Source organism: Brachycentrus maculatus, unplaced genomic scaffold (genome assembly GCF_059751285.1).
Source record: "Brachycentrus maculatus isolate JH-2025_06_01 unplaced genomic scaffold, ASM5975128v1 h1tg000683l, whole genome shotgun sequence".
Classification (NCBI taxonomy): Eukaryota; Metazoa; Arthropoda; class Insecta; order Trichoptera; family Brachycentridae; genus Brachycentrus; species Brachycentrus maculatus.
The window spans coordinates 609,373-636,942 of record NW_028281415.1 but is presented as its reverse complement, the minus strand read 5'-3'; the positions used below and the strand labels follow the sequence as shown (position 1 = coordinate 636,942).

General features: G+C 31.6%; 1 pseudogene across 1 annotated transcript in view; it reads right to left on the bottom strand.

The window, feature by feature from the left end:
• The window catches only part of LOC148300640 (sodium-independent sulfate anion transporter pseudogene), a 44,319-nt pseudogene extending 16,882 nt beyond the window's left edge, over positions 1-27,437 (bottom strand). The window contains exon 1 of the transcript XR_015838914.1: positions 27,256-27,437. The product of XR_015838914.1 is annotated as a sodium-independent sulfate anion transporter pseudogene (transcript). The remainder of the gene's footprint in view (positions 1-27,255) is intronic.
• Positions 27,438-27,570: the final 133 nt, after the last annotated feature.

Here is a 27,570-nt window from a genome sequence, read left to right as displayed (position 1 = left end):
TCTCCGGAGCGTCAGAATAAACTGTGACATGGTCAAATTGAACAATTTTAATATAATAAAATCCTTGAATGCAACATTTTAATAAATAAATACATACTTACAAGCAAAAATTCAGACAACTGTGGCCATATCGCAAATTTAATGCACAGGTACATATTGGTATGTTAATAGAATTTGAGAGAGAAAATGATAGGTCTCGTTTTTGGATACGTTAGGAACCAGTTCATTTAAGTTTGAAAACCTTCAATTTTCTAGACCTTCTGATGGCTGGAGATTAGGACAAGGCCGGCAATTGTTACATATTTGGCTGTTTCCGTTTCATTCATAAGATATTCAATATTTTCGGTGTAATTGGTTAACCTGCACCAGACGTACTGGGGCAAAGGCACATATCGCTCACTCCTTTCAACAACATCATTTATCAAAAATCGTCAATTTTCAGTTATGCATGTTCTCGGAATGCCCAGAAAATGTACTATATCCCAGCAAAAGCGGCATATTTTTAACTTAATATTTACCCGCTACAGGGCAGAAAGTGTTGTTTTTGCATTTAGAAGAAAAGGTATTGCTTAATTATTTTTTTAAATCTACTAAATATTTTTCAAATGGAACGAAAACATTCAGGTTTTATCTAAAAAGATCAGTTGCATAGTAAAGTTAAATAGTGGCGTTTTTTAGTGGCTAATTTCTGCCCTGCAGCGGGTAAATATTAAATTAAAAATATGCCGCTTTTGCTGGGATATAGTACATTTTCTGGACATTCCGAAAACACGCACAACTGAAAATTGACGATTTTTGATGTTGTTGAAAGGAGTGAGCGACGTGAAGAAGAAGAAGAACCGAGACATTACTATTTATCATTAGAATCCTAACTGTCCATCAAACCTCCTCCCTTAGTTTTTCCCTCTAACTCCTTCCCTAAACTCCACTTTTCCTTTACCTTACTTATTATCATCAATTTGTAATTTATGTTTTTATTTTTAAATCTTCAAGTACTATCTACCCTCTGATTGCAAATAGCTAAATATGGTATCAAACGTTTTCATCAATATCACTGGTCTGTTTTTGGTTGGTATTGCTTTTTAGCAATATGCCCACCAATGTACTTATTTATTTTCTGTACATTAAATTTTAAATAAATAAATATTACATTCTTTAAAAAATCATAAATATAATTAAGTAATTACATATTCATGCATGTTCATAATTATACAGGGTTAAATCGTACAGAAAAAATATGATATACCGCGGTTCATTATTGAACAGGTTACCTTACCCATTCGTAGTACTTGTAAGTAACCTATTCAGCGTGTACATAAAATGGCGACTTGCCAAACAAGAGCCTTTCTCCTTAGTAAAAAAATGATTGATTGAGTTGCGAGGCATTTCAAAAAAACAATAGGCACAACCTATCATTCATATATAATATATAAACATATATGTATATATAGGCTTGCCATAATTATGAAGCTCTAAACCAGGACAGGTAGAGAAAAAAAAACAAATACGATGGAACCTCTTATAACGAGCATAATTCGTTCCAGCATCTTACTCGTTAAACGAAACATTTTTTGTTGCTCGTCAAAATGTTTGAATAATTGGACCCATTTATCCGCGTATTCAGTTTGGGTCGTCGTATAACTCCATACTTCGATTTTTGATGCAAAAAAAGGTTTTTTGAGAGACTGTTGATCAAAAATACTATCAGTAATTATTTGCTGTCGTTCATCTAATTGGTGTATTTCGATTATATCTTATGGTGACCTCTCTATTTCTTCCCATTTTAGTACATGATGTAGTCCAATCCATGTAAAAATTTCGGCTTTACCGAAACTGTTATCCCATAATTCTATGTAAGAAATGCACCGTCTGGATAGATAAATAGATAGTGCTCGTGCAATTTGGGACAAAATTTAAACCAGCCAGGACACCGAGACCCGTGTCTGAAATCGGGACAATCCCGGTCAAACCGGGACGTATGGTAAGCCTATGTATATACACAATAAATTAATGCATTCCATATAGGCAGAAAAGCAGTACCTATCCTAACTTGCCCGCGTGACATATAAAAACGCAACCAGAAACTAACCTACCTTACTAAGTAATTGTTTGTTGCGTTCGTTTGTAAGACGATTCATGGTTAAATTATAGACCAAACTGAAGATGTTTGACGTAGACACAAAACGTTCGTGAGCTGTCAAAATCAGTGTTACCAAAAACAAAATAGTTAAAAAATCACCCTTTAGTACCTACCTAAAAAAAAAAGAAAAAAAAAAGAAAAAGAGCAATCTGACCTCCATCCAACAATACTTCTCGGAAATAGAGTAATTCAACAGTTGGATCAATTCTGTTATCTGGGTAGCACGCTAACATATAATAATAAATGTACCCTAGACATAAAAAAGAGGATAACGCTAGCCAAGCAAACTTTTATAAAAAAGTACAGCCTCCTATCAAACAAACATTTAAAAATTGAAGTAAGAAAAGGATTCATAAAGGCTTTTGTTTGGAGTGTTTTGTTGTATGGGTGTGAAACCTGGACCATCCAAAAGTACGAAAAAGACCGGCTTGAAGCATTTGAGATGTGGGTTTGGAGGAAGATGACCAAAACATCATGGGTCGTAAGGAAGTCCAACGAAAAGGTGTTGCAGGACGTAAAAGAAAGAAGAGAGCTTATAAATCATATTTTGAAGAGGAAGGCCAAGCTAATAGGGCACTCAATTAGACATAGCACCTTTCTTAGCAACATCTTCGAAGGAAGAATCTTGGGAAAACGAACAAGAGGCCGCCCAAGAACTTCATACTTCCAGGATTTGAAGCGGCTCATGGACGTCTCCTCCTATTCGCAGCTCAAGAGGATGGCGACTGACAGAGACAAGTGGCTGACACAACAAGGCGCTGCCTTTAGAAGATGATGATGAGTACCTACCTCTACTGCCTACCCTAATTAATTATCTGTGCACGCCACTGCATACACTCATAACATGTGTCGGGTTGTAATTCCGTGATAAGTGTCGCGGACTCTTAAGTCAGAGTTTCTCGGTTCGAACCCACTCTACCAAAAGTTGATACCTATTTCTAACAATGAGCCGCTTAGGCTCACAGAAATAGTATGAAATTGAGATATTTGTGTAAATAATAAAAGCAAAAATATTTCTCTTTTTAAAAATAAAACATCAATCGTTCATGGTAGGTATCAAAATGAAAACATGATTTAATTTAGCAGCTTAGTATTCTGGGTCAAATATTTTTTAATGATCAGGCAAGGACAAAACCTGCGATACCCATAAGTATATACTTTTTCTTAAACCGTGAAATTTTACCACCAACATTTCTATCACATCCACGCGTTTCTCCTTAAAAATACTTTACATCACTAATTTTCATTTGATTTCTCTTGATTGATATGTTTATTGTATGATCTATTTAGGATTTTTGTCGGAAAATGTACATTTCGCTCACTCCTTTCAAGAACGTCATAAATAAATAAAAAAACGTTTTTAAAGTTTAAAAATATAATACAATGTATTAAAAATAAACAATAACCCATTTTTGTGCAACAAATCTTTTTTGGTAAAACCTGAAGGTTTTTTCTCCATTTGAAAAATATTTAGTATATATAATAATTAAACAATACCTTTTCTTCAAAATGAAAAACAACACATTCTGCCCTGTAGCGGGTAAATATTAAGTTAAAAATATGCCTCTTTTGCTGGGATATACTACATTCTCTGGGCATTCCGAAAACATGCACAACTGAAAATTGACTAATTTTGATTTATGACGTTCTTGAAAGGAGTGAGCGATTTGTGAATGCGGCACACACGCAATCGCGGGTTAATTATTATAGACCACAGAAATAGTACATTATTACAAAATCTAATTACAATAATAACAATTTAAAAACACCTGAGTGACAGCTGTAGACAAGGCAAACACTTGTTATTTTCGAGGGCCTCTGAGCATAACGTATATGGTACATTCTACATACATCATGTGCCAGGGAAGGCGAACGTGAGACCCGTGGGTCTAAAGAAATCATCATACCCGCTTGAACTTTTATAAAAGATTATTTCATTCATCAAGAGTTTTGGTAGGCAGATAAAAATCGACTTTAGTGAAGAAATGAGTGCTGCATATGTAAGATTAAACACCACAAATAATTAGATTTATTTTTTAAATTTAAGTTTAACTTAGTAAATACCACTAAAAGTGGTATTTACCAAGTAAAGCTGAAATTAAAAATGGATAGATTCAGTGTTGCCATATGTCAAACCAAAAAATCTGAATTAAACAGTCTAGAAATCTGTATAAAATCAATAACCCAAAATATAAAATTTATATTTATACACATTTTTATTAATTTTAGAAATCAATTCATTTTCTATTTTTAGTTTGTAGCATGGATCGTTGTAGTTGTTTTGATAATCCTATAGTACTTATTGTCAAATGTTAATCATGCTCAATCTATACATATTTTCATTCTCCTGTTTTATCATATACTTTGGACAATTCCAAAAATCTGTATAAAACTAAAAGTACTATCTAAGAGTAAAATCTGTCATCTGTAACGGCAGCCTAAAATCTGTATCAATACAGATAAATCTATATATATGGCAATACTGGATAGATTTTACCACAAAGTGATAGCCGAATCAATTAATGAAGTTATTAGATTAAAGTTTTGTACTGACATTTCTTGGTGGAAATACATATAATAATTGTTAATATAATACTTTAACAACTATATAAGCCTATCTTTTAATTACTCGACCTTATTGACCCGCGACATGGATTTTTTTAATTGACCCTCTTGCAAAAAAGGTTCGCCAGCCCTGTCATATATCATACCTGACAATCGTACAATCTATCGTGTTATGCTTTTAAACAGCATTTACAAATTACGCATTTGAAATTCGGAGTACAATAAGGTCTTCATTGTTGTTTCGAGAATATCGTTTATCTTTAAAAAATATGATGGACCAAAAGATAAATGAAAAAAATATTAAGACGGAGATCGGATTCGTGTTTCTTTTTTCCGCTAGTAAAATACAAAGTGATGATGAGCAAAAAGTGGCTGACTGTAATAAAACGAGATAAACTGCGACTCAAATATAAATACGTCTTCAATTTCGGCGGTAAAAGGATGGCCAGTTTGAGAATCACGTGTTCCGACTGTTCAATCATTGTGTCGAACAGATAATCGGTATTTTTTTAGCATATCAACATCTACTGAAGTGAGTAGGAGAGTACTGTAAAACCTCGATATAACTGACTTATTAGGGGGAGGAAAAGTCCGTGTGAATTTATTAAGGATGAAATAAAGACTTTATAAAATTAAACAACTTTGTTTTAACCACTTTTTTATTATAAGTACACTTTAACCTACCGGTTTCGACAAGAACCTTGTCATCATCAGGGTTTATCAAATTCTAAAACATTAAAATACTCATAATTAATTACATTCCCTTACCAAAAACTTCCACACACTCCGTAAAAAATCCTTTTTTTTTTTTGAACATTTAGGATTTTTTACGGAGTGTGTGGAAGTTTTTGGTAAGGGAATGTAATTAATTATGAGTATTTTAATGTTTTTAATGTTTTAGAATTTAATAAACCCTGATGATGACTAGGTTCTTGTTGAAACCGGTAGGTTAAAGTGTACTAATAATAAAAAAGTGGTTAAAACAAAGTTGCTTAGTTTTATAAAGTTTATAAAATGTGCCACAAAGTATCTGCGAAAAACATTAAAGAAATAAATAAAGATATTTTGTATATTAAAGCATTGTTATCTTTGTAGTATGGTAATATAACACTCTCCTTATCATTCATCGTTCACTTTGTGAAATACCATTTTAATATGCACTAATTCAACATGAATAAAGTGGTATTACACAAAGTGAACTATGAATGATAAAAAGAGTATTATAAAATAAAGAGTTCACGCATTCGCTGAAGCCTGGGTATAACTGATATCAATAGTAAGGTAGAGGAAAGGCAATTGAGAAGGTATGGGCACATAGGATGTAGGGAACCTGAACATATTGTAAACCTGGCGATCGCCATGGATCTCTCCGAAAGACATCTAGAGGAAGACAAAAAATTAATGGATGCTACAGAAAGATAACATGATTCGAAGGCATGACCTAGGCGACGTTGTATATAGTAGAAGGACCTACAACCTGAGGACGAGGAACGCTGACCTTAATACAAAGACGATAAGTTGAGATGCAAGCAAGGAAGATGGGTGTCCGATGAAGCCGAAAGTATGTTTTATAAAAATAGGTTTAATTTAAAATATATATATAAACACTAGATATAAAACGATTCAAACAAATTTAGATATAAATAATAGATACAAAACACAAAGCAAATTCTATTTATTGCCTTTGGACACTCATCGTGAAGTAATTTAATGTTTTGTTTAATATCGATTTCATACAGTTTAATATCGACGCGCATGCTTTCGGTAATCCTGCTTTAAACAGGAATCAAGTTTTTGTGCACTTTTGAAGCTTGATGTATGTGTTTTTTTTATAATCAACTCTCTAAATTACGATATTCCATATAATATTTTCCGATAGGATTTTTTGTCCTTTAAATCAGATAATTCATTAAATATTGGTCCGTTATATCGAGGTTTTACTGTATAACGGATTTCGGATCAAGTCAGTCGCAAAATCAAGATACAAATCGGGTTTCTTTTATACTTGGGTATACTTTCAGACGTCAATGCGGTGTTCGCTGACACTGAGTGATATTCATGAGTAACGTTTGATTTAAACACCTACAGAAAGTGTTGCTTATTCATTTATACGTATAAGGAGCAACGAAGGCCAATTTTGAAACCGTGGTTCAAAAAACTGGCAACACTGATAAAGGTTAAGCTCATGGTTACTATCTCTATTTGAACGGAAATAATTTCAAGATTATGTATGACCAGTAAAAAAAGATTAAAAAGGGGAAATATTTTACAGCTTCCTATTTCAAAATATTTCTCATAACTTTGATGGGCATTTTTTTTCAGTATTTTTTTTATGAAATAAATAATAAAAAAATATATTACATAACAGTGGTATACGCAAATTAAACTTGCCACTGGGGAAGTACTTAATTACATTGGAATAACTTCACGAAAATTCAATACAAGAATTAGTGAACTTGAATTATTTCTTTATAAAATAAAACAATTTTGTTATAACCACTTTTTATTGGTACACTTTATCCAACCGGTTTCGACAAGAACCTTGTCATCATCAGGGTTTATGTACTAAATTCTAAAACATTGAAATCCTCATAGTTAGGTTATAGTTAATTACCCATCCCTTACGATACCAAAAACTTCCACGCACTCCGTACACCATATGAAAATATGATTTAAAAAACGAGAAAAAACTCCTAAATGTTGTTTTATTCAGCATTGCACAGTAAATACGTCAACTCTGGATGACAACTTGAGAGCTACGAATGGAATCGTCCAAAAACAGTATGAAGCCGCAAGCACATACGTAAAGTGCAGCACACACACAAACCTACTGTGAATTATTTCATTAATTGATTTGGCGGTCACTTTGTGGTAATATCTATCCATTTTTAATTTAAGTTTCACTTGGTTAAAATAACCATTTCTTAAAATCTATATCTTAATAGTTTTTAAGGAATAATAATGTTTACCGAGTATAATTAAATTAAAAAAGGAATATTACTTTTTTGACATTACGACATAGATGAAGAAAGTCTGGGTATTATTAACAGGGGTGTCTGTCCTAACCTGTGATAGGCTGGTTTTAATCATATTCTTCTTCATCTATGTTGAGTGTCAAAAATGTTTTTTTATTTTTTAAATTGGATAATTTATACAGCGCTATTTTCGTAAAATACTACCTCAAGGGTGCTTGAAGTAGCACCTATTTATCAAATAATTCCTAATTGCAGAAAATCCATATTTGTGAACAAGTATTTGGACACACAAATGTTGTAAATGAAATATTACATTCAGTTATTGAGGAATTAGGGTACAAATTTTTATTAATTATATATTATAATAATATATATTATATATATATATATATATATATATATATATATATATATATATATATATATATATATATATATATATATATATATATATATATATATATATATATAAATATTTTTATTATTATTTTTTTTTTTTTTTTAAATGTACATATTTGTACTCAACATACATAATAAAGCGCATATAAGTTGGAACTAATACAAATTTTGATGCAGTCTAGTGTTGAATCAATATCAATTCTAAGGAAAAGGTACACTATCCTCAAAAGGGGGTAAAATAGATATATATATATATATATATATATATATATATATATATATATATATATATATATATATATATGTACACATTTGTAGTGTGGAGGGTGTAGTATTGGTAAGCGTAAGATAAATATCGTAAGTGTGAGAAGTCGTTACACGAGATCAGTAAGTAGAGAGTGGGGAAAAATATGTGGGTCAAAATAACAACGTTTGTAGAACGTTACAAAAAATAACAACAAAAAGTAATGTCCCCCAAGTACAAGATGTGTGTTATATTTTACGTAAGTAAATAATTATTCTTCAATACGTGATATGTGTACAGCGGTTGATACTATAAATCGCTCACTCCTTTCAACAACGTCATATATCAAAAAACTAGATTTTTCAGGAGATCGTTTTTAATGTTTAATAATAAAATAAAATGTATTAAAAATAAATATCAAGCCATTTATTGAACTTTTTACAGTGCAACAGATCTTTTTAGCTCAAAATCCCCCGATAACATGGTCCCTATTTCAACATTATAGGGGGTATACTGTATACTGTACACGCTTCACTAATTAGGCACTTATTATTACCACATTTAATGGTTTATTATTAGTCGTTACTATCTGCGTTTTGAAGCACGTGATATTTATGTTAATACGATTGTCCAATTTCCGTTTGTGACAAAACTGAAACCAGCCGATTGACATTATCATAGTCATTAAAAATCTAAAAATACAGCACGAAGCGGTTTCTTTGCATTGACTGATTTCGATAATAAAATATATTTTAATACACCTGTTAAAATAGAAATTAATTGATATTGAATTATTTTTATATTGAAACATATTATAATTATAATACTTTTTTTTCTTTGAAGCTCCAGATTTGCTATTTTTTCGTTGAGTTAGGTTAGGTAAGGTTAGGTTAGGTTATGTTTTTTTCAGATGAGAATTGCATATTTATTATATTATTTACCTTGCTTCTTATGTACAAGGTTTGTAGATCATAAAGTGGATTTTTATTTCTTGTAACTAAATAAAGATATTTTATTTTATTTATTTATTGATTTAGCGTTTAATTCGTAGAACTCAATTTGAATTTATGTATTAATTTTAAATCAAACACAGATTTTTTGAGTCTACTAAGTTGTATTTTATTAACAAAAACACATAAAAAATTAATATTGTGACAATTGTTTCACCTAGTTATGGCATTTTCAAACGAATGCTTGCCATAACTAGGCGAAACAATTGTCACAATATTAATTTTTTATGTGTTTTTGTTAATAAAATATATCTGTGTTTGATTTAAAATTAATACATATATTTTATTTAAATCTGTGTTGGGTACAGGAGGGATAATCTAGTGTGGGCCAATCAGGAACTTCTCAGCATTTGCTTATTGCTGGGAGGAAACCACGTTAAACTCCTCGGGAGAAGCCGGACTGTTGACTGTCATCAACAGACCTCCCGTTTCACTAGAAGAGGGTTCGGCATTTTGTGTCCTAGCTTGGTTTGTGGTACCAATGTCCTTTATCTATTTTTATCGTGTATGATACCACCTCTCGTGACAGTTCCTTATGAACTATCAATGAATCCGATGTCGGATAGGTTAGGTTAGCTAGGTTAGGTAAGGTTAGGTTAGATTTTGTTATTGATTGGTTGTGTTTATTAAAACACAATGATAAATTTCACTTATACAACGCGTGATACTTCACTGTTCATATATAGCGTCTGACGTGTATATCTACAACGCGCGCATTTTCGCCACTATCTTATTCCATCGCTTTATATTATTGTGATGTCGTCGCTTTCTTTTGTTTCACTCCCATAGCATCGTAATGTACAGTTCTCTTTCTCCTTTTCTCTTAGTTATATTTTTCTTCTCTCTCGCGTAACGAAATACGCCTAGTAAACGTAACGCGTCCTTGAAATTTTACTCTCAATTCTCGTCCAAATATCGATTATCGAATGACCGTCTTTAAAATTTCACTTGAAAAAAAGTAATTTTAACAGTTATATCAGATTAACTTTTTTTTAAAAATATTTTTGACCGTTACAACTTACTCAATGTAATGTTACTATAATGTAATGGATGATTTTGTACATCAATATATATTATAAAGAGTACATTCTTATCTAACCACATTGTTTACATTTCACCTGGGTGATAAAAAAAATACGTGTAAAATATTTTAATATGCGCAATATACGTATCATATTATAACCCTAAAAGTAGATATATAATTTAATATCATAACATTTTTTAGGGCTGAGATTTCGAACGTGCAACTTTAGAACGCGAACGGCCACGCTAGGGGTTAGACATCTTTGCGCGTACATTTTTTTAGAATTTGCAATGGAATTTGATAACACGAGGTTTGTTGGTGATTTTGTTTAGTCTTGTGATTTTTTTTCGGAACGTTTTATTATTTTTTGTATGCTTTACCTTGCTTTCTGTAAGACATTAAATTATTATCTTTTGTCCATTTTTATATAAGATATATATGATGGTGTGTACATCATAATTGGCTTCGCTGACATGTACATATGGATTTAAATAAATGAATAGAATAAGAATTCGACTATTTTATAGAACAAATGAAAAAATATTTTATCAATTATTTTAAACTCCTAACCTTTTAATAACTCTTTTCTTATGAAAACTATATAATTATTTCCAAGAGACTTATTTTTCAGTACAAAAACGATGTTTCAAGCAAAAATTCAATAACATCAAATGTACCTGGGTTTAAAGAAAATTGAGTTAGGATTTATCGTATGTGTGAAATAAAGTTTCATTGAGTGTTCCCGTAATTCAACAAAGGTCTAAAATTATAATTCAGGTGTACCAGAATTGCAATGTCCGCCCTCGTAGTGTAATGGTCACCATGCTCGGCTACCGTTCTGGAGGTCCTGGGTTCGATTCCCAGTAGGGGGATCAAATAAATATAATATTTTTTTACTCTAATATTTATTCAATACTACGCTGGACTGGTACCTGAAGAGGAGAGCTGATCACTATTCCTTCATGTTTTAACGACCAAGATAACACTGCGTTTATATGATACAGTGCCCTATGCACCACTGGGGTGCGGATAAGGGTTTGAACAAGAATGTCTATAACGATATTATATATATATAACGATATATATAATATCGTTATAGACATTCTTGTTCATATCATTATACTATAACGATACAAATAATCTAGGGTACTCGGACACTCGTTGCTGTGACTCTGTCTGGTTGAATAGAAATGAAACAAAATAAAAACGTTCAACAACTTGGATATTTATTTCGAAGAAAAACTTATTTTTTCAATACAAAAACGGTAATTTAAGCAAGTAATTAAATTACGTCAAATGTGACCTGGGTTAAAGAAAATTGAGTTAAAAAAAGTATCATTGTAATGTGCTCTTTTGGCTCTTTGGCTAGCAAGTTTGCCGACCCCTGACCGAGCTTATTCCGTCTGAAGCCTTATCGCTTGCCGGTTGTTTCCCAATAGCACGGTGTTCATCGGCAACGCGAGCGAGGGAATGAGTAAAAGCAAAAGTTAACCTCACAGGCAGGAGATAACATCAACTTATCGCACATTGTGAAATTTATTTAAAACGCTTTGCCGTTTTATTAATGCGCTTCACTTAGCCGAGATTCAGAAATCCCGATCGCTTATCTGCGACCTTTTATAATTCTGCGTACGTACTGGTCAGATGTACCTATTGAAATTCGAAGTTTTTTTTTATTTATTTAAACTAACTAACTAACCATCACGCCGCTTCCCCGTAGGGATAGGCAGAGAGAATAGAGCGCCACACCACTCTGTCCTTGCAAACATTCTTCGCCTCTTCCACGTTCATGCATCTCCTCATACATACCCGCCGATTGTTACGACTCCTAACCTGACCACTTTCAAGTATTTGGCATACCTGATCGTGCCATGTTTTTCTCGGTCTTCCTCTGCTTCTTTTCCCGCTAACATTCGCCTCATAAATTTGTTTTACCGTTCTTTCCTCACTCATTCGTTCTACATGTCCAAACCATCTCAACACACCTTTCTTAATTTTATCGATAATGCTTATCTCAGCTTTGCATTCCTTCCTTATTTCACTATTCGCACATCTATCATACATCGTTTTATTTATTTATCTAATATATTATAGTTGCATTTTTATGCACTTTCTATACATTTCCACTTAATGCAATCTTGAAATTCTATTTTATTTATTGTTTCGGCATTCACTTTTTGGTAAGACATGATGAAATTTAAAAGAAAACACTTGTTTTTTACCATTTTTTTTAAATTACCTAACGTCCAAGTGACTATGAAATCTAGCTACGGCTTATGCAACACCACTTATCATGACCTTACTCTGGCTTCAACTTTTTAAGTTTCATAGCCTATGCCTACTCGTGAGTGGATTTACTCTTAATGTTTAAAGTTTCTCGTGAGTAATATTTATTTTATTTTAACGACTAGTTTCGCAAGCTATGTTTCTATCTTCAGGTCTAAAACCAAACTTTATTGTTAAAATAAAATAAATAGTTTTATTTCAAATTTCTTACAATTTAAGTTGCGCTGAGCCACTCCAAAAAAGAGACAGAGCTCTTGTGCTTGGAGAGAGACTTTTTAAAATTAAATTTTGAAAAAGTTTTGTACTGAAATTTCTTGGTGGTACTGCATTTTTATATAATAATAAAAAAAACATTATATACTTTTTTCCATATATATTTTATTTTTTTGTCCGCCTCCGTAGTGTAATAGTCAGAACGCTCGGCTACCGTTTTGGAGGTCCCGGGTTCGATTCCCAAGGGGGGTAAAATAAATATAAGTGATTTTTTCACTGTAATATTTATTCAATATTACCATGGAAAAATTGGGAAATTGGTACCTGAAGCGGAGGGCTGATCACCTTTCCTTCATGTGTAAAACGATCAAGATAACACTGCGTTTATATGACACAGTGCCCTATGCACCATTCGGGTGCGGATAAGGGTTTTATTATTTTTTTTATTATTATTATTTTATTTGACGACTGACTGGATTTCGTCGTTACCAACATCATAACGTCTGATGCCCTGTTAATATCCAGGCTTGCATATTCTTCTTCATCTCGGCTGTCCAAATTTAAAACACAGTAAGGGACATTTTTTTGTAGTACGTTTTTCTAGCATTTTCGGACTAAGTAGAGTCTACTTAGTCCATAAATGCAAAAAAAAACGTACAAAAAAAATGTCCCTTACTGTGTTTTAAATTTGGACAGCCGATCTATGTCGAGATGTAAAAAATAAAGAAATTAATAATTTATTACTAATATGGAGATTACCGGCAACTAAATATATTCAGTCGATAATATATTTCAAGACTGTATACAAACTACTTTCTGTGTGAGTGTGTTTTCGTAAATTCCTAAGAATTTTTCTGCACATTATGCAAATGCGTCATTTTTTGCGAATATAATCACAAATTAAAATGCAAACACCACATTCAATTATCCATATTGATGCAATCGTTAAAATTTTATAACATTCTTAGGAAAAAAAATCATTCGTATATTGTCATTTTTCATATTATTTTTTGACATCTCATCAAAGATGAAGAAGAATATGGAAGTCTGGGCATTTACGGGGCTGAAAATGCCCAGACTTCCATATTCTTCTTCATCTTTGATGAGATGTCAAAAAATAATATGAAAATAACTCCTGTAATTGGAGATAATCCAGATTTTGTGAACAAGTATTTGGACACACTCAAAATATTGTAATTTTTTATGAACAGTAGTTTCGAAAACATAAAGATTTCCTTTATTTTTATACATTTCAAAACATTCATTTCATTCAACATACACATAATTACAAATTACAATAATGTGCCCTCACCGAGTTTTCCCGTGCCGAGGGCACATTTTACAATACTTATTTATAAAACTAAATGAAAGAAAATTTTTAATGACATGCAATCAAATACGACATGGTCGAATGATGCAATCTATTTCAGATCAACCCTTTACTTTATCCATTAATGAATAGCTTTATTACACTTAAAAATTTTTGTGTGTCCAAATACTTGTTCATAAATCTGGATTATCTCCACTAAGGAGTTATTTTTTGCATTTTTGACATTTCAACATCAAACTCAACTGGTCAAATTATAATAATAATAATAATAATAAAACCCTTATTTTATTAAAATTTAACACTTGATTAATCCACTTTATCGAGTTTTATTTTTATTTACGACTAGTTTCGAAAACGACAGTTGTTTTCATCTTCTGGTACAAATTAAAACTAATTAGTTTTTATTTCTAGTTTTATTAACGACAATTGTTTTAAGATGAAAACAATTGTCGTTTTCGAAACTAGTCGTAAATAAAAATAAAACTCGATAAAGTGGATTATTCAAGTGTTTAATTTTGATAAAATAATCATGTCATTCCACAAAGTTAATGCTGAATCAATAAATAATAAAAACCTTATCCGCACCCCAATGGTGCATAGAGCACTGTGTCACATAAACGCAGTGTTATCTTGATCGTTTACACATGAAGGAAAAGTGATCACTTAACCAGCCTATGTCAGGTCATAAGCCCTGTAATTACCTGGAATTATATATTCTTCTTCATCATGTCAATAATGTTTTAATACTTAATTTATTTATTATTTTACAAAAATAGATAAATTCAATTATAACTGATTGTTTTACAACTCACATGACTTATGATATTGACTTGTAGTATTGCACAAATCATCGTACAAAATCATGGGTACCTAAGTATGTGAATATTCTATTTTTATAATAACAATATATATTTTATTACGATGATCAAGTCGAGAATCGAATCCGAGACGTCACGAATAATAATCAATGATTCCTTCAACATGTTACAATGGTTACAACATAATATGTACCCATAGGTTACTAAATAATAACAAAGGTTTTTTTACATATCGCTCACTCCTTTCAAGAACGTCATAAATCAAAAGTCGACAATTTTCAGTTGTGTATTTTTTCGAAATACCCAGAAAATGTACTATATACCAGCAAAAGCGGCATATTTTAAACTTAATATTTACCCACTACAGGGCAGAAAATGTTGTTTTTGCATTTTGATGAAAGGGTGTTGTTCAATTATTTTTTTAAATATACTAAATGTTTTTCAAATGGAGAAAAAACCTTCAGGTTTTACCTAAAAAGATCTGTTGCAAAGTAAAAAGTTCAATAAGTGGCTCGATGTTTATTTTTAATACGTTGTGATTTCTTTTTAAACATTAAAAACGTTCTCCTGAAAAATCAAGTTTTTTTATTTATGACGTTCTTGAAAGGAGTGAGCGATATATAAAAAAGATAGTTGTTATTAATTCTCACAGAAAATTAAGCAGAAAAACACAGCGGCACAATGTGCAAAGTACAAAGAACTTTTTTAAGCAAGAAAATTAAAAAAAATCGATTTAATTTTCATGAAATTAAGCAGCGAGTGTTTTTGCCTAGAATTTTCACTCACGAAATACATGAAATTATAGTAACTTTAAACATAAAGATTAAATCCACTCACGAGTAGGCATAGGCTATGAAACCTAAAACTTAAAGCCTGAGTAGGGTCATGTTGAGCGGTGTTGCATAAGCCGTAGCTAGATTTCAGAGTCACTTAAGCCTGTTTCTGCCGCATCAATGATTCAATACCAGGATAACAAAAGTGCAATACCGGTAATATGGTTGTTATGTATAAAAAATATATTGATAAATCTGCGATGAATTTTTTTTTTTATAATTAAATTTATCATGTACTTTATTTCATTATTGGCTAAACTTTGAAATAAGGATTGATTAAAAACGTCGATTAAAATAGATTTTGTTTGAAAAGATAAAAGTTTATAAAGCGTTCCATGAAAAATTCAGGGAGTCCTTTTTTCGTGTAAATTGGTTCTTATTGATGGTATAATTCTTATTATTTTTTGTTTTTATATTTAAAAAAATATATCACAAACAAAAAAAAACCAGAGCTCTTTTTAATAAAGTAAATTGTTTTTTTTGCCACTATTATAAAAATAAAAATAAAAGATACGCTTATTTGTGAGTATTGTGAAAACTTTCAGGAAATTTAAGAAGCAAAAATCTTTTTTTTGGTACAAAACTTAAAGAAAAAAAAAACTATATAAAAGTGCAAAAAACATTCTCTTTTTAGATGTTAAAATCGGACAGATGAGAAACTTAGACTAACCTTTTATACGAAAGAAAAAAATAACTGAAACTTATGATTTATAGCGGAGAACAGATTGACTGAAACTTACCTTTTATAGCAAAGAGTAGACTAACTGAAAGTTATCTTTTATAGCAAAGAGTAGACCGACTGAATGTTACCATTTATAGCGAAGAGTAGAGTAACTGAAACATACATTTTATAGCGAAGAAAAGATGAACTGAAAGTTACCTTTTATAGCGAAGAGTAGATTAAGTGAAACTTATATTATATAGGTAAGAGTAGAACTGAATGTTACCTTTTAAAGTATAGAGAAGATTAACTAAAACTTACCTTTTACAGTGAAAAGTAGCGTATTTTCCGCAAGAAATCAAATTGTCATAAATATTTCAATAATTCAACCACTTTACTTAAACAAAACACAATTAAACAATGAGCGAAGAAGACGAATGGATAAAAAAAAAATGTTTTTATTTCGTAAATATTACGAGAATTGGTAGTTGTGGGAAAATGCAGAAGAGAAATCGCGATGTGCGGATTTTCCCCGTGATATCGAGACGACCGGTTCCGCCGAGACTCAAACCGCGACTGAGCGGGCAGCACGTGGTTATGTGTTTTATTGACAATGGACAGGGAATGGAAAGCAAAAGGAGGTAAGTCAAAAAAAAGCATAGCAAAAAAGGCAAAAATCGATTTAAAAAGTAAAGCTGTGTTACAATAAGTTTAGATTATAAGTTTTGTTTGAGATTAATAGGTAAATTCAGTTGCATCATTAATATTTACGGTCGAATGACATAATGCTATATATATTTTTTTTATTTGTACCGGAATCGTACAACTTTACATTAAAAAAGTATATATTAAACAATAGTTACATTAACAAAAATAAACATTCCATTACATTAACAAACCCATTATCACCCCTCGTAGGAATAGGCAGAGAGAATAGAACGCCATACCACTCTGTCATTGAGAACATTCTTCGCCTCTCCCATATTCATGCATCTCCTCATACGCACCCGCCGATGTCATATCGAATAAATAAGTGAAGAAAGAATGGTAAAACAAATTAATGAGGCGAATGTGGTTGGTAAAAGAAGCAGAGGAAGACCGAGGACAACTTGGCATGATCAAATATCGCAAATACTTGACAGTGGTCAGGCCAGAAGTCGGTATAATCGGCGTGTATGTATGAATGTGGAAGAAGCAAAGCTTGTGTACAAAGACAGATTGGCGTGACGCTCTAATCTCTCTGCCTACCCTTACGGGGAAGCAGCGTGATGGCTAGTTAATTAGTTAATATTTGCTTATTCCAGTAACATATCGCTCACTCCTTTCAACAATGTCATATATCAAAAATCGTAAATTTTCGGAATGCCCAGAAATGTACTATATTCCAGCAAAAGCAACATATTTTTAACTTAATATGTACTCACTACAGGGCAGAGAGTGTTGTTTTTGCATTTTGAAGAAAAGGTATTGATTAATTATTTTTTGTTAAATATACTAAATATTATTCAAGTGGAAAAAACCTTCAGGTTTTACCAACAAAGATCTGTTGCCCAGTAAAAAGTTCAATAAGTGGCTTGATATTTATTTTTAATACATTTTATTATATTATTAAACTTTAAAAACGATCTCATGAAAAAATCAGGTTTTTTGATAAATGACGTTGTTGAAAGGAGTGAGCGATATGTGAAGTTTTACTTATAACATTTTGGCATAAAACTTTATACAATAAAATTATTAATAGTGCTGTCAAGCACTTTTCAATCATTCATATATCTCTACAATAAAATCAGTGATAAGCCGCATGACACGTAGTAAAAAGAGCCGATCAATCGCTTGGAGATTAAAACATTCGATGCAAAAAGCGATAACCCGTTTGCGAAGTGCAACATATTTATACTAATATATTTTAAAGTTTTTTTTACGATCGAAATGAGCCTTCATGTCCAATGATTCGGTATCAGAAATCGCGAATGGTTTTTTTAAAGCATTTTTTCGATATTCTTTGCAAATCGCTGCTTCGCACGATTTATATAATTTTTAGAGTGTACGATCGTATCTTTTGCACAGGGTGGCGCAAAAATAGTCACCCTATCCGAAGATGTTATAATTTGTGCAAATGGCGTCGTACATCAATCTTATTTGACATTTCGCTCACTCCTTTCAAGAACGTCATAAATCAAAAAACTTGATTTTTCAGGAGAACGTTTTTAATGTTTAAAAATATAATATAATGTATTAAAAATAAATACCAAGCTACTTATTGAACTTTTTACTGTGCAACAGATCTTTTTAGGCAAAACATGAATATTTTTTCTCCATTTAAAAAATATTTAGTATATTTAAAAAATAATTAAACAATACCTTTTCTTCAAAATGCAAAAACAACACTTTCTGCCCTGTAAACGGTAAATATTAAACCTCTTTTTCTGGGATATAGTACATTTTATGGGCATTCGAAAAACATGCACAACTGGAAATTGACGATTTTTGATTTATGACGTTCTTGAAAGGAGTGAGCGATTTGTGAACTAGACAGATGCAGTATACAAATAGATTCAGGGTAGCGCAAAATTAATCATCCGATTTTGGTTTTGAATAACTTTTTTGCTAAATAGAAAAAAGATTTTGAGTGATGGCAATCTTTATTTGCATCTCTTTTTTTTTTTAAGTGAAAAAAATTATATCCGTCTAGTGGCTGCCGCCAGTGTTGATACACATTTGTGCCCGTTTCATAAATACGTTGGTATACTGCAGCTATCTAGTTCACAAATGTCAAATATGACTGACGTACGACGCCATTTGCAAAAAATATTAATCTTCCGACAGCGTGATTAATTTTGTGCCACCCTGTATAAAGTTGCACAGTTAAGATATCATGTAATATTTGGCACGATTTAAACGAAGGAAAAAAAATCAATTGGCTATCAGTGTGTCGTAATGGCTACCGTACTGGAGGTCCCGGGTTCGATTCCCAGGGGGGAGGGTCAAATAAATATAAGTGAGTTTTCACTATATTATTTATTCAATATTACCCTAGACCTTATTACTACCTGAAGCGAAGGGCTTATCACCATTCCTTCATGTGTTAACGATCAAGATAACACTGCGTTTAAATGATGCAGTGTCCTATGCACCATCGGGTGCGGATAAGGGTTTTGAACAATAATGTCTTTAACGATATTACAAATAATCTAGGGTACCCGGACACTCGTTGATGTGGCTTAGCTGGTTGAATAGAAATGAAACAAAATAATAACGTTCAATAACTCTTTTCTTTAAGGATATTTATTTCGAAGAAAAACTTATTTTTTCAATACAAAAACGGTACTTTCAGCAAAAAATAATAATTACGTCAAATGTGATCTGGGTTAAAAAAAATTAATGTTCGATTTATCGTTTTAAAATGATAAAGAAAACACTTGTTTTTATACCACTTGAGTTTATTAATGACTACTAGTTTCGGAAGCTAAACTTCCATCGTCAGGTCTGAATAATAACTGATTAATAACAATAACAAGTATATTCAGTTATTATTCAGACCTGACGATGGAAGTATAGCTGCCGGAACTAGTAGTCATTAATAAACTCAAGTAGTATAAAAACAAGTGTTCCCTTAATCATTTTAACATGTCTTACCACAATTATATTATTTATCGATTCGGCATTAACTTTCTGGAATGACATTATCTGTAAGTTTTCGAAACCAGTCGTATATATAAATAAAACTCATTAAAGTGGTATATTCAAGTGTTAAATTTAAAAAAAAATAATGTCTTACAACAAAGTAAATGCCGAAACAATAAATAAAGGACTTATCGTATGTTGGGCCTTAAAAAACTCAAACAAGTGGTCCTGTAAAAGTGTTTTAATTTAAAATTTAAATCGTCATTTTATTCCACAAACTCAATGCAAAATCCATAAATAATAACAACATTTTGAGTGTGTCCAAATACTTGTTCACAAAATCTGGATCACAAAAGCTTCTTTACATCTCACCAACAGATGTCTCTAGTGAAGTTCTAGTGATTCATGAACAAGGTTTCTAAATTGGTTCATATATATAGAACTTCCAAGAATTTGAGTAGTGTGGTTGTCAATAATGGGTAGAATTGGTGGATGTTACACGTGTGTAAAGTGATCACTTAAACCAGCCTATGACGGTCGTAAGCCCCGTAAATGCCCAGACTTCCATATTCTTCTTCATCTTTGATGAGATGTCAAAAAATAATGCCATAAATAATACTTCAAACTTGTTTTGGTTATAATGCCAAATGTTTTTGTGGTCATCTTCTGAATTGCTTGACCGCTCATTTGGCCATATTTCAACATATTATTCCCTCTTTTGAAAAGAAAGAAGTTTCCAATGTGACACTTAATGAATATAAGGTTCTTTTCATCTCACCAATAGATGTCTCTAGTGAAGTTCTAGTGATTCAAGAACAATGTTTCAAAATTGGTTCATATATCACTCACTCCTTTCAAGAACGTCATAAATAAAAAATCGTCAATTTTCAGTTGTGCATGTTTTCAGAATGCCCAGAAAATGTACTATATCCCAGCAAAAGAGGCATATTTTTAACTTAATATTTACCCGCTACAGGACAGAAAATGTTGTTTTTGCATTTTGAAGAAAAGGTATTGTTTAATTATTTTTTTAAATATATTAAATATTTTTCAAATGGAGAAAAAACCTTCAGGTTTTACCTAAAAAGATCTGTTGCACAGTAAAAAGTTCAACAAGTGGCTTGATATAATATATAATACATTGTATTATATTTTTAAACTTTAAAAACGTTCTACTGAAAAATCAAGTTATTTTTATTTATGACGTTCTTGAAAGGAGTGAGCGATATATAGAACTTTGATTTTGAGTAGTGTGGTTGTCAATAATAGGTAGAATTGGTGAATGTTGCACGTGTGTAAAGTGATCACTTAAACCAGCCTATGACGGTCGTCAGCCCCATAAATGCCCAGAGTTCCATATTCTTCTTTATCTTTGATGAGATGTGAAAAAATAATACTCAATGAATATCGTAAAATATCGCCAGACGTGTATGTTAGGATGAAATTTATCGAGATAGGTACTCCATCGGGCTAGAAACTTCTGGATCTTACTACGAATTAACCACGATACAACAAATAAACGTTAATAAAAAATACAAAAAAAATTGTATTCTTTCGGCATGGAAAGCATTATCGTATTTTACATTGATTTCTATGGGAAAAATGTTTCGCATAACGAGGAAGATGCTGGAACGAATTATGCTCGTTATAAGAGGTTCCACTGTGTATGTTTTTTTTCCTACCTGTCCCGGTTTAGAGCTTCATAATATTGGTAAGCCTAGCCTTAAACAACATATTAAAAGCTATTTTCATCTCTAAAATCAGATATCATCTCTCATGCAGTAAGCAAGAGCACTGACTGTTGGCACAGCTAGATTTTAATTGACTTGGTAATTTCAGATATTTCTCCAACGCCCTCAATCCGCTCTCCCATTCTCTTTTACAAAAAACAATGTACATATTGTATGTACACATACTACGTAACACTATTGGAAACATTCTCCCATCAAATTCAACAGATATATTATTATACCTTATAGGCAATAACAAATTGCAAATAAACAAACCCATTTGGAGATCCAAAATAAATGATCTGAAAAAATACTTTATGGAAAGATATATATGTAGTGTTTAGTCATATTTTCTTATTTTGTTTTTACCTTATGTTTTTTTTAATATTTTCTCATTTGTTATTTTAAATATGCTTCTTTTACCTTATGTTTTTCTCATTTATTTCTTTTAAATATGCTTCTTGTGCCTATTTATTATGCCTGTTTATTGTTTTTATATTTTGCCATGTATTATTATTATTATTGTATTTATTTATTTTTAATCTTTTTTGTAACTTTATTATTTTTGTTCCAGTCTTGTTAACCTTAATACCATGTCCCAAAATGAGAAATAGAAATTACTAATCGTGAATATTATAAATATGACTTATGTATTTGCGAAAATAAAATAAATATCTTATCAACGTCCATTTTTATTTAATTTTGTTCAAAAGAGAAATATTTGTGTTTTTAATATTTACACAAATATTTAAATTTCGTATTATTTCTGTGAGCCTAAGCGGCTCATTATTAGAAAAAAGGTATCAAATTGTGGTAGAGTGGGTTCGAGCCGAAAAACTCTGACTTAAGAGTCCGCGACTCTAACCACGGGACCACAACCCGACACAATTTTACACGTATTCATCGTACAAAGCAATTTAAAAGTTGCAATTTTTATGTAAAAAGTGAACCAACTCTTTTTTTTATAAATTGATGCAAAATCTATGTGTTATAGAAAACCTTTTCTTCAATTTCCTATCGAAATATTCGTCATAGTTCAATTCGATGGACGCTTGACTACGAAATTTGTAATAAAAATTCGTTCCAGTTTCCGTTTTCGGAAAACGTAAAAACAAATTCGATAAATATTAAACTAAATTGGTACGGGTAAGTTGTAATTTTTTTTCTTTTTTTTTCTTCTCTTTTCTAAGAAACTTGCTGATAATGAAAAAATAGAGAAATAATCTAACTCTAAGGGGAACTCGCAATCTCCAAATTCAGAACGCGGATGGCTGCGCTAGAGGTCGGACGTGTTTTCGCGAGGATTTTTTTTTTGAGAATATATATTGGATTTCGACTTTTTTAGAACATACGAGTTTATTGAAAAGAATATTTCTATATTTTTTTAACTCCTCACCTTTCAATAACTCTTTTTATTTCAAAACCATATATTTATTTCAAAGAAAAACTTATTTTTTTTAAATTTATATTTGAAGCACTAACTTTGTGATTTTCCATTTTATAATTAAAATGTAACTTTGTATTAAAATCACCATAAATATTTTATTATAACTTAATTATAATGTCTACCGGTTTCGAAGCTAACCGCTTCTTTATCAAGACTGATTAATACTAATTAATACGTATTAATGAGTCTTGATAAAGAAGCGGTTAGCTTCGAAACCGGTAGACATTATAATTAAGTTATAATAAAATATTTATAGTGATTTTAAAACAAAGTTATATTGTAATTACTTATTTTATAAATTCATATTTAATTATATTTTTCCTATTTAATCAGTTTTTAAATCAATCAAACAAAAGCAGTGACAATCGAAGTATGTTGATATATGACGCTTCGTGGTTTGAAATATGACTATTTATATTTATTAAATGCAAACAAAAAAATGAGAATCAGAAAGCTGCCACAAAGTCTCCGACGTAGGAGTAAAGATAATCATCAACAATGATGAAGTGATCAATATTGAGGTTATTATTATTATTTTACAATTACATTTCACTTGATGTTCCAATGTTAAAGAAACACTTTGTAAATGGTTCAATGGAAACACCTGAGCTAACTGAAGACCTCGAACAAAGATTGGTCTCACTCTTCATTATTTTAAACTAAATGGCAGCTATTTGAACTAGTACTCCTTTGTTACGCCGATATAATAATTTTCTAATTCTTATCTACCAGGACAAGATACTATTTTAAATGCTTTTTATATTGCATCATATTGTTCATCTTCCTTCTTCAAACCCTTATCCGCAACCGATGGTGCATAGGGCACTGCATCACATAAACACAGTGTTATTTTGATCGTTAACATATGAAGGAAACGTGATCAGCCCTTCACTTCTGGTACCAGTCCAGGGTAATATTGGATAAATATTAATAATAATAAAACCCTTATCCGCACCCCAATGGTGCATAGGGCACTGTGTCATATAAACACAGTGTTATCTTGATCGTTTATACATGAAGGAAAGGTGATCAGTCCTCCGCTTCAGGTATCAGTCCATGGTAATTTTGAATAAATATTACAGTGAAAAAATCACTTATATTTATTTTACCCCCCTTGGGAATCAAACCCGGGACCTCCAGAACGGTAGCCGAGCGTGCTGACCATTACACTACGGAGGCGGATAAATATTAGAGTGAAAAAATCACTTATATTTATTAGACCCCCCCCCTGGGAATCGAACCCCAGACCTCCAGTACGGTACCCGAGCGTGCTGACCATTACACTACGGAGGCGGACATAATGTTGTTTATTCTCATTTGTATATTATAAACAGACATATTAATTACCCAGATCCAAAAAAAAAACTTTAATTAAAAATTGGTAAATTTATTTTATGTAGGCAGTCTAACAATTTGTTTTGTCTCTCAATAGATTTTTTAGAAATTCCTGAATTAACAATAAGGAAAAATGGAACGATATTAGGCTCTTCAAGCCAAAAGAGATTGGACAAAATGTAAACAAGTTAATTTTAAAATAAATCATTGATATTTTGTAATGATTAAAGAAAACACTTCGTTTTTTACCACTTGAGTTTTATTATAGACTACATGTTTCAGAAGTTAAACTTCCATCATTCAGGTCTGTAAAGTAACTAAAATATAAAATATAAAATTGTTCTATAAATAAGGAGAGGGGAAAGTAAGGGGAAGGGGTTAGTCAAGGGACGGAGTTTGAAAACAAAGGAAAAATGGAAAGCAATGGTGAAGATAACATGTAGTCTATAATAAAACTCAAGTGGTAAAAAACGAAGTGTTTTCTTTAATCATACATTGTAACATGTCTTACCACAAAGTAGACACTGCATCGTATATAGGCGGTATTATGTTGATCGTTAAATACATGAACGAAAGGTGATCAGCTCTGAGCTTCAGGTACCAGAGTAATATTACATAAATCTCATTACAGGAAAATTCACTTATACTTATTTTGACCCCTCCTGGAAATCAAACTTGAGACCTACAGTAAGGTAGCCAAACGCGCTAACCACTTCACTACGAAGATAGATAGATATATAGATAATAATTAATTAAATAATTTGATTTAATTATGATAGATGTGCGAATAGTGAAATAAGGAAGGAATGCAAAGCTGAGACAAGCATTATCGATAAAATTAAGAAAGGTGTGTTGAGATGGTTTGGACATGTAGAACGAATGAGTGAGGAAAGAACGGTAAAAAAATATTATGAGGCGAATGTAATTGGGAAAAGAAGCAGAGGAAGACCGAGAAAAACATGGCACGATCAGGTATGCCAAATACTTGAAAGTGGTCAGGTTAGGAGTCGTAACAATCGGCGGGTATGTATGAGGAGATGCATGAACGTGGAAGAGGCGAAGAATGTTTGCAAAGACAGAGTGGTGTGGCGTTCTATTCTCTCTGCCTAAGCGGGGTGGTGGTTAGTTAGTTAGTTAGGTAGTTAAGATAACATTATAGGGTAACGCAAAGAGCAATGGAGAGAAGGATGCTAAACATGTTCCTTAGAAAACGAAAAACGAATGTTTGGATAAAGGAAAAGACAAAGGTAACAGGTGTGGCTCAAAGAATCGCGGAACTAAAGTGGAACTGGGCAGGTCATGTGGCACGTATGTCTGAGGACAGATGGACGATAAAGGTGCTTGACTGGAGCCCTAGAACAAGACACAGACGCGTGGGTAGGCCCCAGACAAGATGGTTTGTTGACATTAAAAGTAGTGGGCCTGCACTGGAAGAGAGTCGTGTTTAACAGAAAACTGTGGAAGTCCAAGAGGGAGGCCTTTGTTCAATACTGGACACAAGAAGAAGGTTGAAGTACAAATAGAAGTAGTATAAAAAGATGATCATTCGCCTATTCGACAAACACCAATATTAAATATTTTTTTGGCAAATGGAGGTGGATATTTTTGGTACCGTGAACGGGGCTACTTGATCTTTGATGTGTTTCTTGAGCCCAGTACAAAAAAAATTATTTAGATCGTGGTATCGATCGAAGTATCGTAACAATAAGTGTCACCTGTCAGGGAAACAATGAATCATGTCGATACGTTCATTATCGTAGACCAAATACAGATTTATTTATTTTTTGTACTGGGCTCAAGTAACATATCAAAGTTCAACTATCCCCGTTCTACGGTACATTTAAATATGCGAGGATATTTTTTAGGTAGCAATAAAATGATAAATTAGTAGAATGCATTGAATAAATTTATGAACAAATAAAACACATGATAACTCTATTAATGTAAAAATATTATTATAGTTCTGAGGTAAAGAAAATTTTAAACATGTTTTGTGACAATCGTACAAAAACGTCACATCCAAGTGCTGTTATAAAATTTATTTTTAAACGTGTTTGCTAAGATGTTGGTACATTTCTTTCAACTATTCAAATATTAAAACATATGGTTCGTCAATATAATGTAAATTGCATTGAAAAATATTATTTATTTTAAATCAGAGGCTTTACTAAAACACGAACAATAAATTAAATTAAAATATTTTAAAAACTTGTTAGCATTCTCATTTAGAAAATGGAAACTGATTTGCAATAATTCGTTCATCGGTGATCATTTTATTGATAACAAAATAGTCCTTTTTCATCCTTAACAATTGTTTTGGTAATAAATAATACCTGTCCTTGTGCATTTACAATAAATATAATACTCCATCAATCCAAATAACGGAAAAATAAGATAATTTTTCACACAAATTAATTATATGAAATTTTGTCAGTCATATAATGTGAATCAATTTTTTTTATAACATCATCGATTTTCTATTTTGTCATTTACCCCGATATTTTTTAAAGTCTTTTATGTGTTTGAAATTGTAAAAAAAGTATTTCATTATAGTAAATATAGCATGCATATTAAATACGAAACAATAACGTTAGAAAATATATTGGAGATCAGTCACATACCTTTTGCGCCCTATTTAACGGGTATCATGAACGTAAACTTGTACGTTGATACGCACGAGTGATTAATCTTCCATTTGGAACCATTGCGTAACTCGGTTTATTTCATTTTCAGTAAAAAAAAATCTTCACAAAAACAAAAAGACACCGGAACCAATTTTAGCTAACCTAGAATATTATGTTTATTTTTTCACCAAACGTCAAACTATGTGTGTCGGTAAAACAGAAATCTTCTAATTGTATACATACAATTCCACCGTAAAAATTATCAAGCAAATTTCACAGATGTCTAAAATCACTTTGCATTTGATTATATCT